This window comes from Psittacula echo (assembly GCF_963264785.1).
Source record: "Psittacula echo genome assembly, chromosome: 12".
NCBI classification, from domain to species: Eukaryota; Metazoa; Chordata; class Aves; order Psittaciformes; family Psittacidae; genus Psittacula; species Psittacula echo.
The window spans coordinates 3817166-3831095 of NC_137747.1; positions in this window are offsets into that span (position 1 = coordinate 3817166).

The following is a 13930-nucleotide window of genomic DNA, read 5'->3' on the forward strand; positions in this document are numbered from 1 at the left end:
AAAGCAGGAGATGGATCCTGGCTTTATAAATGAGTCCTGTTCATTGTGCAGCTCCCCTAACCCTTTCCTGCTGTCCAAGCAGACCTGGGTAAGTGCATGGGTGATGTGTGGTTGGCTTTCACTGCTCAGGCACAGACTGGGAGCCCAGCCTTGCAGCACAAAGTGTTGAATTAGCATTTATCCGGTTACCAACGAGCTGAAGCAGAAAGCTGCTGCCTCAAAATCAGTGTCAAAATGCTTTTAAATCTGGATATTGTTGAGCTGTCAGCCTTGTCTCGTGTGAGTTTCAAATGCCCTCCTCTGGCACAGCCTGCTGCTGTGATCTGGGGTCTCTAAGGTCTCCTGCACGTCAGTTCTTACCTGGAAAATGGGCTAATCAACACCTCTCAGCTTACAAAGCTATTCATGGACCCAGACTGTGAAGGTTTAAGATGCTGGGATGACGGGCACTGTGGAAATAAATAGTGTAACAGCATCACATGCATTTCTGTGTCCAGTTTTACTTCCCCAGGAAAGAAAAGAGACCAAAGGGCTTTGTACAAACAGACATACTGGTTTGTATACCTCAGGTTGTTTTGAAGGACCTTTAGAGTATCAACCGTGCACTTTGATCCAAACGAAACTGCGGGTTTATGGCACACGAATGCTGACATGTATTCATGAGATCTGTTTGAGTAAAAGTGAGAGCCAATCAAGCAGGTATGAGCATGTCTGAGGTTTAAAAAACAGTGGGTTTTGGCCAGCAGCCGTTCCTATGTCGCAGGTGGGGCAGAGCTGGAGGACATCTGGTTTCTCGCAGTGAGACTGAACCCACACCTCCTCCTTGCTCTCATCTTCTGATGTGGTTTTGTGGTGACCTACTTAGTCACACTACAGTTAGAACCAAAGTGGGTTTTTTCCACACTGGCTGATTTCCGACAATCTGCAGTTTCCAGATCCCTGTCTGCTTTAACTTGTTTTGTCCATCTCAGTAGTGTGTGGGACAGTTTAGAGGGCACGACTTCAGCTTAGGCACACGCGATGTGGTGCACTTAAATCTTGCTGGTGCCAGCAGAAAATGAGAATGGTGCTTTACTGCGTGGTGCAGGCTGATTTCCAGAAGTGATGTGCACATCTCACTCCATTTGAAACTGGGGGGACTGGCGGCCTCCGACACATCAGAAGCTCAGGCTCTTCTGCTCTTTGATCTCAGTTTTCACGATGCTCTGGAGTGAAGATTGCAAACAACACTCCATCCATAAATAATGAGGCTTGATCCAGAATGTGTTACACTTACGGTGATGAAAGACAGGAAATCTTGTGAATGCTGGCTTCCTTTTTTGTGCAAAAATTACAATTCAAAGTCTGCCAAGTCTTGGCCATTTTCAGGGTTTGCAAAGTGCTCCAAATGTGCTCTGTCCAAAAGCACCAGAGGGTATGGAAGGCCGCTTCAGTACGAACAGACTGATGCAGGTAACCAGATGGCTGCAAGTAGCTGGTTGCTGAAAGGTGAGTTGTCAGTGTTTCCCTTGAGAATTTCTCTAGTGCAAATTTGCATGGGTTTAGCTCATGGTAACTTTTGCTGTTTTGCTTCTCTGAGAAGCGCAGTGAAATGCAAGAAGTTAAAGGCATTGAGGTGAGAATGTGGCAGAAAAGGACAGTGGGGACCATGTGCATCTTGCCTTCAGCAGTACGGCTCGTGTTCTGAGTCACAGGACAGGAAGAAGCTTTGGGCAGCCCAGTCCTCCTGGGCCCCTACAAATCAGAGAAGAGATCACTGATAGGCACCTCTAAAGAGCTCTGGTCCAACCTCCTGCTCAAAGCAGGGCCAGCTTCAGAGTTAGAGGAGGTTGCTCAGGGCCTAATCCAGAGCAGTTCTGAAGCTCTCTAAGGCTCCCTAAGTCCCCAGCTGCGCTGGGATACCTGTCCCCTTGCTGCACCACTCTCAGGGTGAAGAACCTTCTCCCTGTTGTGCAGCAGGGTGCCTCTTACTGTACAGCTCGGACAGGAGTCTCCTTGTCCCTGTAGACCCCTCTTTCCCTGTCTTATAGCTGTGCCTATGCTGCTCTTAAAAGGAGTAGCTGCATCCATCTGCAAAGGCAAAGCTTTTTAGAAGCAAATCAGCAAATGGTGGAAGATGGAGAGCTGTTACAGTAGTGTCTGTCAGAGAAAGGGCATGGCTGGAGTCCCTGCTGCAATGGGCTCTTGCAGTTGCCACCGGAGAAGTGTTCAGTTCTGTACCAGGCTGGTGTAGAGAACAAAAAGCTTGAACCCATCTTTCCCAGTCACTTGAGTTTTGCTTGGCATGAATAGGTCATCTGGCCTAAGAAGGAAGGGCAGGAATTTTAGCTGGTTTGCTTTTTCTGTGCTTTTGTTTAGTTTTGGGTTTTTTTGGTTTTGGCCTTGGCTTTGTTTCTTTTTGCTTGTTTTTGTTCCTTAAATCTTTCATCTGGCATGATCAATGATCAGGAAACTCCACGCTTGTTTTGTTTCACTGGCCTTGTAGCTGTCATGTGCTTTTAATCATGAGAGACTGATGTAGGAAAGGGATGACTGCAGATGTAACCCTTCAGGATGTGAGCTGACCTTCTCCTCGCTGTGCCTGCTGGCCCTGGCCAAAGCAGATGGGTGTTGGGGACCATGAGAAGGGTACAGGAAGGACGTGGAAGGAAGGAGGGTTCAGTCAGGAAAGTAGGGGCCTGGGAACCTGGAGAAACACAAACCCAGGACTGAGCCTCACAAAAGCCAGAATCTGAAGGAAAAAAGAAAAAGGGAAAAGGTAGAAGGGGGGTGAGGGTCCCAGGGACCCCGTTAGAGGGAGGAGCATCAGAGCAGCTGGAGGCATGAAGTGCTGCTGGGTCAAACAGCTGTGTAGGAACAGAAAGCCCCAGGTAGGAGGAGGTGCAATGGGTCAGCTACTGGGAATTGTCACATTTCCACTGAAATGAAGTGTCATCCCTCCAAGCAGCGCTCTGTGGGTGAAGCAACCACAGGTGATATCAAAGTATAGTGTCTGAAGTGTTCTGGATGAAGAGGTGATGATTTTCATGTCTTATCTCTGACTCATCAGCAGGAAATACCACTGCTTGTTTGACCTGTTGTTGCTAGTGAGAAGGGGTAAGTGAGACTTGCTGCCACTGAGATAGCTACAGAACCGAGCACTGGTCTAGCATCACTGTATAGATGGTTTTTCAAGGACTTGGTTACAATAGAAAGTAATAATTTTGACAGGAGGTCTCTAAGGCTGCTTTTCACTTGTGGTTTCCTGATGCACAGCTACTGAGCATCTGCTGATTAATGCTTGCGCTGAATGTTGCTTTTAATAGATCCCAGGAATTTCGTAGTTGTTTAAGCTCATCTAAGATGATATGGCTGTAGGTAACATAGTGTTTAGATTTAATTCTTAAATTATACAGAGCAGCCCAAATAGATAGCTATGTGGGACACTGAGGGCAGTCACAGATGAGTAAGTGACCAGCTGTAACTGGAAACACAGGGGAAGGCACTGATTTACAGGCACAGGAGTTTGTTCTCTCTTACAAGTGAAGGCTGTGAGCTCTAAAGGGCAAGGGCATGCCAGATTTACTCCAGGGAGCTGGTTTAGGAGTTATGGCAGTCTTTGGCCTTGCAGGGATTTGGGTTAGCCTTTTAGGTTATCTACAACCATGGTGATCTCAGGCAGGCCAAATCCTTGATTCAGGTATTTCTGAAAGAAAGAGCACTGACCTTCCTCCTGCAGCATAGGACTACACTAACCTTGTGTAGTTAAACAGTGGAAGGAGGCTGCTAGATGTAGGGAAGGTGGAAGTGCTTCACCTAGATTTACTGTAGAACTCTCCTACACCAATCACCTTCATAGCTTGGCATTTATAGTAAAGATAAAATATTTCCTGGGGTTCAGGAATATGGAGAGGGGTTCATCTCTAAGCTCACCTGAAGCCAGATTCTGGATTCTGGCCTGGAACATGGTATAGGCCAAACAACAAGATGAACCTGGGGTTTCAAAGACATATGATAAAATCAGCAATATTATCAATACCAAAACCAGCAGTGGCCTTAAAAGGTCAGTATCTGTAGGCTGCATGTGAGGAAATGCCTATGGCTGCAGCACCAAAGTGCCAACAGGGCACTTAACTGCTTACAAAACACTTTCCTTCTGGGGACCTGATCATCCCTCAGGGTTGGTGCCATCGCAGTTCCTGAAGGTGTTGGCAGCTGGGATATGAATTACCTGAAAGCAGCCCCTGTGCAAAAAGATCTCCTCCTCCTACTCCCTTCTCTCGATTTTCCTGTGCTCCGGTATGAGACAAAGAGAGAACTGATGGTACTTTGAGAGGAAGGGTGAATGATTTTTGTTATCAAACTCAGGACATTTATTCGTTGTACAGATGAAGGTTAAGCATGCCGCTTAAGAAGGTAGGGAAAGTCAGCTGTGTAATTTGGTTTTGGGCAGATGGGATGATTCTCTCAGGCTGACTGATGAAATGCTGAAATGTTTTAAATCCTTCACTATATAGATTTGGTTTTATATCTTCTTAACACTTCTTAGTATATGTAGCATCTTATTCTCTTCCTCTCTAGATATATGCAGTAAGCATATGCCTGTGTGCATACACATGCATGCACTTACATGTATAAATACAAACAAATATATAGAGAGTCAAATGCCAGTTTTCATCAGATAATGTCTGTCTAATGTCTGTGCTTTGGTATCTGTTGTTTGACATGATTGGGTGCTTGGTTTGTTTGCTTTTAATTTCATGTTTTGTCTTGTTTTGACATGCTAAATCTGGAGTTTATCCAGGAGGATGCAGTGACGGGGGAAGCACATCGCATGTCTGCAGTCAGTGCCCAGCAGGATGTACTGCTGTAGCCAGTCACCAAAGGCTGTAATCCATCCGAAATGCAAACAATGGGATGAGCCTTTGGGGACAGGGATGCAGAGGGCACTGGAGGGGAATGTTCCCAAGGACACTGTCATGTCACAGGCTGGCACTACTGAATACACAGACCGGGGAGTCTCAACTGCTCCCTTGCCTTGGACGTGGGGATGGGGAGAGGAGCACCTTGTTGAGAAGCAATGACTGACTTCTCCAGCCCTTCAGGGTAATGCAGCCCTCCTGACCCAACCTCATGTCCACAGTTTTAGCACCGGATGCTAGTTCGTGCTGGCTTGTGCTCTGCCATGCACCAACAACCACGCTGCAGAGGACAGTCCCTATCCACAGAGCTTGCCGGCTTCCCAAGAGATGGTTTCTGCTGAGAGAATGGTTCACACAATGTCTGGTGAGGCCAGGAGGTGCTGTCCCAGGGACAGGACATGGAGGAATTGTCCTCCCTTGGTTTTGCTTTTAAACAGTGAATTTTTTTGGACTGAGAATTTTTGCATTTCATGTGTTTCAGAGCTGGTGCTGTGCTTGTGTGCTGTGACTCATCCGAGCCCGCTTTCACAGCAGTGTGTGATGGGCCTTCTGTCTCAAGACGTGACTCCCAGCATGAATGGGTTATGTTTAGTGACAGGCTTTGGCAGGAGGCAGTTGCTATTTTACAAATGCCTAAACTGAGACACAGAGAGGCTGAAGAAACAGCCCTGAAACGGAGAGCAAGTCAGCAGGTGAGCGGGGTCCCCTCATCTCACAGGGTCCCCTACCCTGCCCTCTGACCAACACTTCATCTCAAGACCCACAATGACTGGGGAAACCTGCACCTGCTTTTTCACCCTGATCTCGCAGTAAACAGGCTTCTCTTTGTTTACTGGCACAGACAGCTCTCACTTACACCACCGACTTATCTGACCTTTCTGGCCACTGCAGGCAACCAGCCATATGGGCTGACCACACCATGGGCTGGAGCCCAGCATGATGCAGCTTCATAGTTGTGTCTACTTGCCAGGCACAATGATGCAGCCGCGCTGTGTCAGGCCACCCGGTCCTGCAGGCCTTGGGTCTTCTTTCCAGCAGCGGCCTCCAAACACTTCTGCATGCTCAGAAAATAAGGTGAGAGATGGCAGTGGTGACAAAATACTGCCCTTTTCCATGTCTTCCTGAATGTCTTCCTCAAGCCAGTCTAGTTTCTTCTTAAAGGGCTGTTTGATGCTTTATTTCAAACAAGCACTGGAGGTTTCAGCCTCCTGTACCCTGCTACAGGTGTGATGTCTGCAGTGTGTCTGTATATTTGGTGCATGTGTACCCATGCCGGAATTTGGTGGCACGTTGCATGTGTGCGTGTGTAGAGCGGATGACAGGCAAAGAAGATGCCAGCAGTAGAAACCATCATTTGTAAATTAAGAAAAACAAACAAAATAACCAAGAATGGAAAAATCAATTATGGTCAGGCTGGAATTAGAATTTCAGATGACAACACCCCCGCCCCTTCTCCCACAGAAAGCCAGCAGAGGCTGTAAGCAGATATCTTGAGAGACAAAGAACAGGGCAAGCAGATGCAGTCCTGCTCCTGATAGCCTCTCCAGCTACCCTTCAGTACATTGTAATCATGGATACCTATAGTACCTGCAGCTTCCCCTGGCAGCCAGTCCCCTGCTTGCATTGGGCTGTGAGCACAGCCACCTTCTTTTCTGTCCACAACCTGGCTGCCATCAGCTTCCTCAGACACAGGTCCATGTGCTGGGGGGGACCATGAGTGTTGTGTCTGCCTTTGCCCTTGGTGGCCAGCAGCAGCTGCTTCCCAGACAGAAGCCATTCATCACCTGGGAGGTGAAACCCAAATACCAGCTGCAGGAAGCTTGCCTTTGCTGTGCCCTGCTTTCCTCCTTCCCACAGCAGTCCTTCACTGCCAGCCCTTCTGCCAGGGGTTGTTTTTAATGCTGAATACCTTTTTGTTAAGGGCAGTGTTTAGGTATTCTCTGGACGACATTCCTGTTGGCATATAAATGAAAATGTTCTTCCTCCTTCCTTATTACAGACTATCCTGAGAGCCCTTGTGTCAAAGGGAATTCACAAATCTTTGTGACAACTCTGATAAACGCTTTGTTTGCTGGATTAGTTACTGGTACCAACCCCAAAAGTCTCCGTTGTACTGGTGAGAAGCATCTGCTGTGACATGTCTACAGGCAAGTGGCAATGGGAAAGGGGAACAGCTGTACAAACAACTGCATCTCTCGCTCACGGAGGTAGCCTGGAGCTGCTGGGCACTCCCAGGACTTGTCACCTCATGCTTACATGAGCAGCCTGCTCTTGAGCTGCCTCTGAAACCTGCCAGCCCTTGCAGGAGGCAATGCAGGGCCCTTCCAAGAAGGATGCCAGTCTTCTCTGCCCTTGCCAGTAATGGGGATGGTATGGCACCAGCAGCAGGGACATGGGGAGGCAACTGTGGTGGGCGCTTCAAAGGGTGATTTGGTGAGAGTGTGCGCACACATTTCCCAACATCTGGGTTTCCCCAGGCCGCAGCCTCCTTCTGCTCAGTAGCCCTCATGCAGCCAGAAGGATGGAGATCTCTGCCCAGTGTTGTTTAGCAGATCAATGGGAATCCAAGGGATAGGACCTAGATAGTTTGGTAGACTCCATTACCCTGCCCATGGGTAACAGACAGGGAGAAAGAAGTTTCCCAGCTGAAAGGATGCAGATATCCAGTTCAGTATCCAGCAAAGTGACCTCAGAGGGCAAAATAATAGTCTGAATATGGTGACTTCTGCTGTGGTTAGTAGACCACACTTTCTGTCATGTCTCCTTTCCATCAGAGGCAGCTGATGGTGGGTTTTATGGGCATTCCTCTAAAGTGTCTCCCTAGAAGAATGTTGTGCTGCTTCTGTTATCTCTGTAATCCCTGGTCAGGACAGCAATTGCTTTGTTGATAAAACACAGCTCCTGTTCACACCTCCTCCACAAATCGCTTCTGACACACAACATGCAGGCCCCATATCTTCCCTTCCCATGGCTGTCTTGCTGGTCTTGGCCTGGAGCACGAGTAAGGGAACAAGTACAGGTTAAAAAGAGGTAAAGTGGAAAAGCAACATTAACAGGATTTAATGCTAGCAAAAGTGGTAACTATCTCATAGGAAAGAGGCGGTATATAACAAAAGAAACAGAAAGGTTTCCTTCCATTCATCCTATCTGACTGTGGTGGGTGGGGAAGCACCCACTCAGTTGCTTACTTCCCTCCAGTGGGATGAGGGAGAGAATTGGAAGGGTAAAAGCAAGAAAAACGAGCGTGTTAGGGTAAAGATAATTGAATAAATGAAGCAAAGCTGCACAAGCAGGCAAAGCAAAATGAGGAATTCACTCACTGCTTCCCATCAGCAGGCATGTGTTTGGCTGTCGTTAGGGAAGCACAAAGGGGTTACTTGGGAAGATAAATGCCATGACCTTGAACATCCCCCTGTCCTCCTCCTGTCCCTGAGCTTTTATTGCTGAGCACAACATCCTATGGCATGGAATATCCCTTTGGTCACTGGGGGTCATATCTGTCCTAGCTGTGTGCCCCCCAGCCTCCTTGTTGCGAGGGCAGAGTGGGAAAGAGAAAAGGCCTTGATGCTGTGCCAGCCCCCTCAGCAGGAGGTGAAACACTGGGGTGTTATCAACACTGGTTTAGTCACCAATCCAAAACCTGGCCAGTGCCTCTGAAGAAACCCCAGTCTGCCCCAGACAGACCCAGCCCGGCAGCACTGGAGGAGGAGAGCCTGGTGACAGAAGAGCGAGAGCCAAGGGCAAGGGAATTCTTTCTTCCCTTGTCAAGGCCATTCTGCTTGGATCCTCCCAGCTCCGGCAACCTCCTTTTTACCCTGCAATGATTCTTCTGATGGATCCAGCAGCTTCTTCCCTCTGCCACATCCATCCAGCATGGCACACAGACTGACCTGGGTGCCTTGCCTACTGCCTATTGTCTATTGCCACAGTGTCTCCTTGGCTGTTGAGTGAGATGAAGCTGTAATCCACCTTCTCCCTGCTTTGAAAGCCAAGGGAAAGCCTGAGGATCAGGCCTTTGGCTGATAACTTTGGCTGATACTGCAGTTAATTTCAGGGACATTACCAGAAACATGGTTGCATGGTCTCAGAGTTTTGACTGGGATGTCCAGTTCAAAGTGATCAGTGCTCTTCTAAACCATAAATCTGCAGTGCCAGTGAAAATGTTAACAAAAAGCTGCTTGTTTAGTTGAAAATACCCTTGCAAATGAGACAGCTTAAACCCAGGCTGTGTACAGTGAGCTGCACACTGTAAATTTTAGGTTTTCTCTTGATTTATCTGAGGAAAATATGCCCATGGCAAAGCCGAGCCTGCTTTGTTGTTGTAACTAGGCACTGTTCTTAGCAAACTCGCCTGCTAGCTGCAGTCAGCTGTTGGAAATAACTAATGGAGGTTGCATAAGATGAGAAACTCTTCGAACCTGGCTGAAACCAGCTGTCATGCTGGTAGTGCAGGGAGTACCTCTCTTCCCTGTGAGTCATGAGGTGGTGGCTGTCTGGAGACACAAAGCAGTTAGGGCTGGCAGACCCATTGTGTCTGGCCACCTTGGTATCGCAGGCTACTAGTATCATCTATAAAACCCTGTAATGAACTCCATGGCTTGTGTTTCAGGAAGGTAGGATGTGTGGCTGACACAGATTCCACAGAATTACACTGCTTTAACTGCAAGATATAGAGAAAATATCACTTCCATTTTTGCTCTTACAAAACAGCCTGGCTTTGAATTGGAGTATTTCTGGCTGCAGTTGCGTCATGCAGTCACTTGGGTTGTTCGTAACAAGCGTGTATGAGCCCTGGTGCCTTGATTAAGTTCCAGTTTAGATGCTTGTATTCTGCTTTGCTGTAGTTTCCACCGTTCCTGCAGTGTCCAGGTTGGCACAAACAGTTCTGTCACAACAGAAAAGTGGTGTCCATCAGAAAATGCTCTGCCTCTTTCAAGGTGCACCCTGACACAACTGCTGTCTGTCTCTGTGGGCAAACAGGACCATTGCTGTCCTGTGTGGGGGACCAGGGCTGGTGCCTTTCTTTGTGGCTTTCCCGGGCAGATGATTTTGTACCCATTCAGCAAATCCATTGCACTCAAAAGGTGCTGATCCATCACACATGGGTATGCAGCTGCACAGCACCTCCACAACAAATCTGATGCTTCCAGAAGGTGTTGGTCTTGCAGCACAATTCATTGTGTGATGGACAGAAAAGGCTGTTCTTCTTCCTGGTTTTTGCTGTGTGTGGCAGCACAGCTGGGGCTGCCGTACAGCGCTGCCAGCCAGCCTGCAGATCCCGGGCTGCTGTAAATAGCTCTGCTCTGCTCTCCAGGTACAACATCTAGGCTGAAAAAGAGCTTGTGTCTGGGGAAATGCAGGCAGGCAGCAAGCGCGCCTAGGGCCATGGCTGCAGATCCGAAATGTTGCTTCCAGGTGCCTTAGGATGCCTTGAACTGAAGGCATTGAATCGATACCTATTTCACTCCCATGTGCTTATATCCACTGCTGATGCTTCATTAAGTAATTACAAAAGCAAACTGCGCTGTAGAGTAGGGTATACGGTAAAGATCTGTTTAGGCCAGTTTGTTGTGACTGATGCTGTGTAAACCCGCCGAGGCCACTCAAGAGATACTTTGCCCTTGAATCCTGTAGAGAAAGGACAAGGGATTCGTGCATGGCACCTCCTGGCCTTGCGTGAAGGTCATCGGGGGATGGCTCTGTGGGCATTTTGCACAATCTCTGGCTGTGAAGCTGTTGCATGAGCAGTGGTGCGGTGCTGCGTCGTGCAGGTGTGAGCCTTGCCCTTGGAGGCAGCTCAGCTCTTTGACACCGTCAGAATTGCTCATTTACTTTCTTCTGGTCAGCGAGTCAAGCCAGTACCCTGGGAACAGGCAGTGCCAAGCCCTTGCCCTTGCTTCACCCTGGACTTGTGCAAGCAGTGTCGGCTGTAGCGCCCTGAATGCCAGGGCCTGGGGCAGTCTGTGTTTATAGTTTGCAACCCCATACTCAGAGTCGTGCTGGTTTTGCTGTTACAAGTAATCCTACATTCAAACCAACTGGCCCTGAATTTCCCTCTCTGCTCCGTGCTGTGGAATTCCTGGTTGTTACCGTTTCAGAGGCACCCAGCAAAGCTGAGTAATGCAGGGAAGCAGCCTCAGACTGCCCGAATGTGAAGGAAGTCACACATTTGGCATTCGAGAAAATGTATGCAAATAGCTTTTACCAAGGCGTTCTCATCACCATCCACGTTTAGAGCAATTAAACCTCCCTCAGAATGGCACTTCCATGCAAGAAAACATTATACGGCACGTCATCAAACTCCAGCACAGCCAAATAAATCAATAGAGGCGACGGTTCTGGGCTCTGAACTGTTGCTCTCCAGATGAGGTATAAATCAGTTGCAGCAGCAAGAGCCGCAGCTGTTTTTAGAGCTGGTAAAAGTCTCTTTAGCTTGACTTCACCTTCCCTGCTCTCAGGCGTGCTTGCTTCTGCAAAGACTCCAGAGTCAGATATTTATAGAGTGACAGCAGGAGTCCTGCTGCAAACAGGAACAAAATCAAGCATGAAAGGAAATCATTAGGATTTCCCCAGAATAAAATAAAATAAATGTAGTAAAGGTGCAAATGCTCCTTTGGGGAAAAATAAGAGCATACGGCACAAATGGTGCCAGTGCCAAAAGCAGGCTATAATTAAGCCAAGAGGAGAGGGAACCCTAAAGGGCGGCGTTGATGGTTCTAGCAGATCACTCTTGCAGGCTGAGCTGCTTCCTAAGCCTCGATTCAGGACATGCCTATGCCCTGCTGAAGCCGGTGACTTTAAAGCAGGTATTTGAGTGCTCTGTTGAACTGCAGGTTATGGGGAGGGGAAAGGGAGCCTGGCCAGAACAAGCACCTCTCCCACCCGTTGCAGTCACCCATGTGCAGCTCAGCATGCAGTGTGTCAATGTTACCTGGCCCATGTCAGCACATCAGTGCTCTGCACAAGGGGGAAACATCCAGAGCATGGTCCTGCCTGGTACTGTACCACAGAGCTGTGCAGTGCCTGTGATCAGGAGCTCTTCCCGCGGCTGTGTTACAGCTCATCACAGCAAACACTCAGCCAAGCAGTTGCTGCAGGAGCCAGCAGCATGCAGGCAAGCGTGGGTCAGCAGGGACAGCTTTTCCAGCCCTATGGTTCTTAATGGGGACCTTGAAACAAAATGCCCAAGCTCCTGTTGGCTGTGGAGGGCAAAGCAAGTCTCTCTTCCTCTCATCAGCCCACAGTGAGTGGGACTCACTTTGTGCAGTGTTCACTGCGCTGTTTCTGAGGAACAAACCCCAAAACAGAGCCTGACCTTGCCGTGATTTTAAGAGAAATGAAAGGCTGCACATGTTTGAAGAAAGTCCTACAAGCCCTTTCCTTGTACATCAAAGGGCAATGACTACAGAGGCAACACTGGGTGGACAAGAGGTTCAGCTCTTTGCCTTTCTAATTAAATATTTATTCCAGTTAATCGAAATGTGAGAAGAAGGTCAGGATGGCTGGAAGCCTTTATATCTTATGCCAGCAAAATAGCCAAACATATTCACAGCATTAACTAGGATCCAGCTGTGTGGCTGGAAGTGCAAGGAGGTGCCCAGAATGGAACCATCCCGTAGGGTCACCAGGGTAGTTTGACACTGGTCAGCAAGTAAGTGGTGATGGTTAAAATCCCCTCAGTTGTAGCTGTTGAAGATAATGGATATGTTTTTGCTGAACATCAGAAGAATTTATATACTGTATTTGAAACACCACATTTAACATAGCCGTGGAAGGTTCTTATTCACTATGCAACTGTCTTCCCTGCTTGGAGACCCAATTAAGCTGTTGGCCTTTGTGAGTTAATTTTGCATTATGTAATTATGAGTCAATAGAAAGCAATTTCCTCTGAAATGTTCTTTTGTTCCTGGTTGTCCTTGTCCCCAGATTTCTGGAAGGCGGTCACATTCCTACGTGGTGTGAAGTCCTCAAGTCTTTCTTACAGGTGGTTTCAATAGAGGAAGAATTTAATCCCATTTTCTTGCCTCCACTGTTAGTTTTGAAATCTAGCTGTGTGTCTGAATAGCCCAGTTGTTTCTTTTCCATCCCTGTTACCTGACAGGAGGTAGGCAGGGTTTCCGCTCTACCTGCACCACCCTTTCATCTGGTTTTGCTTGATGTCCCTCACAGACTAGGGAAGAGCAGCACTGTTCCACGTGATCCACAAATAAGGCTGGTCCCAATGGAGAATTTCCTGGCATCCCCATCTCATCCTCCTGGTGTGCTGAAAACGGCCTGTTTATTTTCTGACTCTCAGACAGTTTGGGCTGTTTGGCAGTATTTTAGCCCAGCCATGGTCATGACTTTTTGAGGGGGACTTTGTGAAGTGATATTTTAAAATCTGGATGAATTATTTATGCTAAAATACACAATAACTTAATCTCTCTGCTGAAGTTTCCTTCCTTGGGATATTTTGGAAAGCACAGCCTGGTGTATTCCCTTGACAGAGTGTTTAGATCCCATAGATTTTACGAGTGTTTGCACAAGTCCACTGTGACTGGGACAGATCATCTGCCTTCAGAGGTGGGCTGACGCAAACAGAGGCAACAAAATGAGTTGAATCTCTGCAAAGTGCCACGACAAGCTTAGTATTTTACCCTGTTTGATGACAGCCACCTTCCAAGTGAGCATGGAGCTCTGCAGAATCCTTCCTGTCGATATTGCCTCCTTTCGGGAGCTATGACACATCTATTGACTGTGGTAGAATGAATCCTCCCTATGGTTAGGCACATGTATGGGTGCTGTTAAGATCAAGAGCCCTAATAGCCGTGTTAGAAAGTGTAGTGGGTGGCATAATCCGAGGACTGGCCTACAGAAGTCCTGCTTGCAGGGAGCACCTTGTTTTTCCATCTTAATAAACAAGTATCAGCCTTTGGTTTCCTTTCTGTTACTGCTGACACAACAGTGTGAGATAAAATAGCAGCACATGTGGGTGGCAGTGGTCTAATACCCAGCCGAAAATGCCAGGGCCACTTAGGTGTGCTCTTATT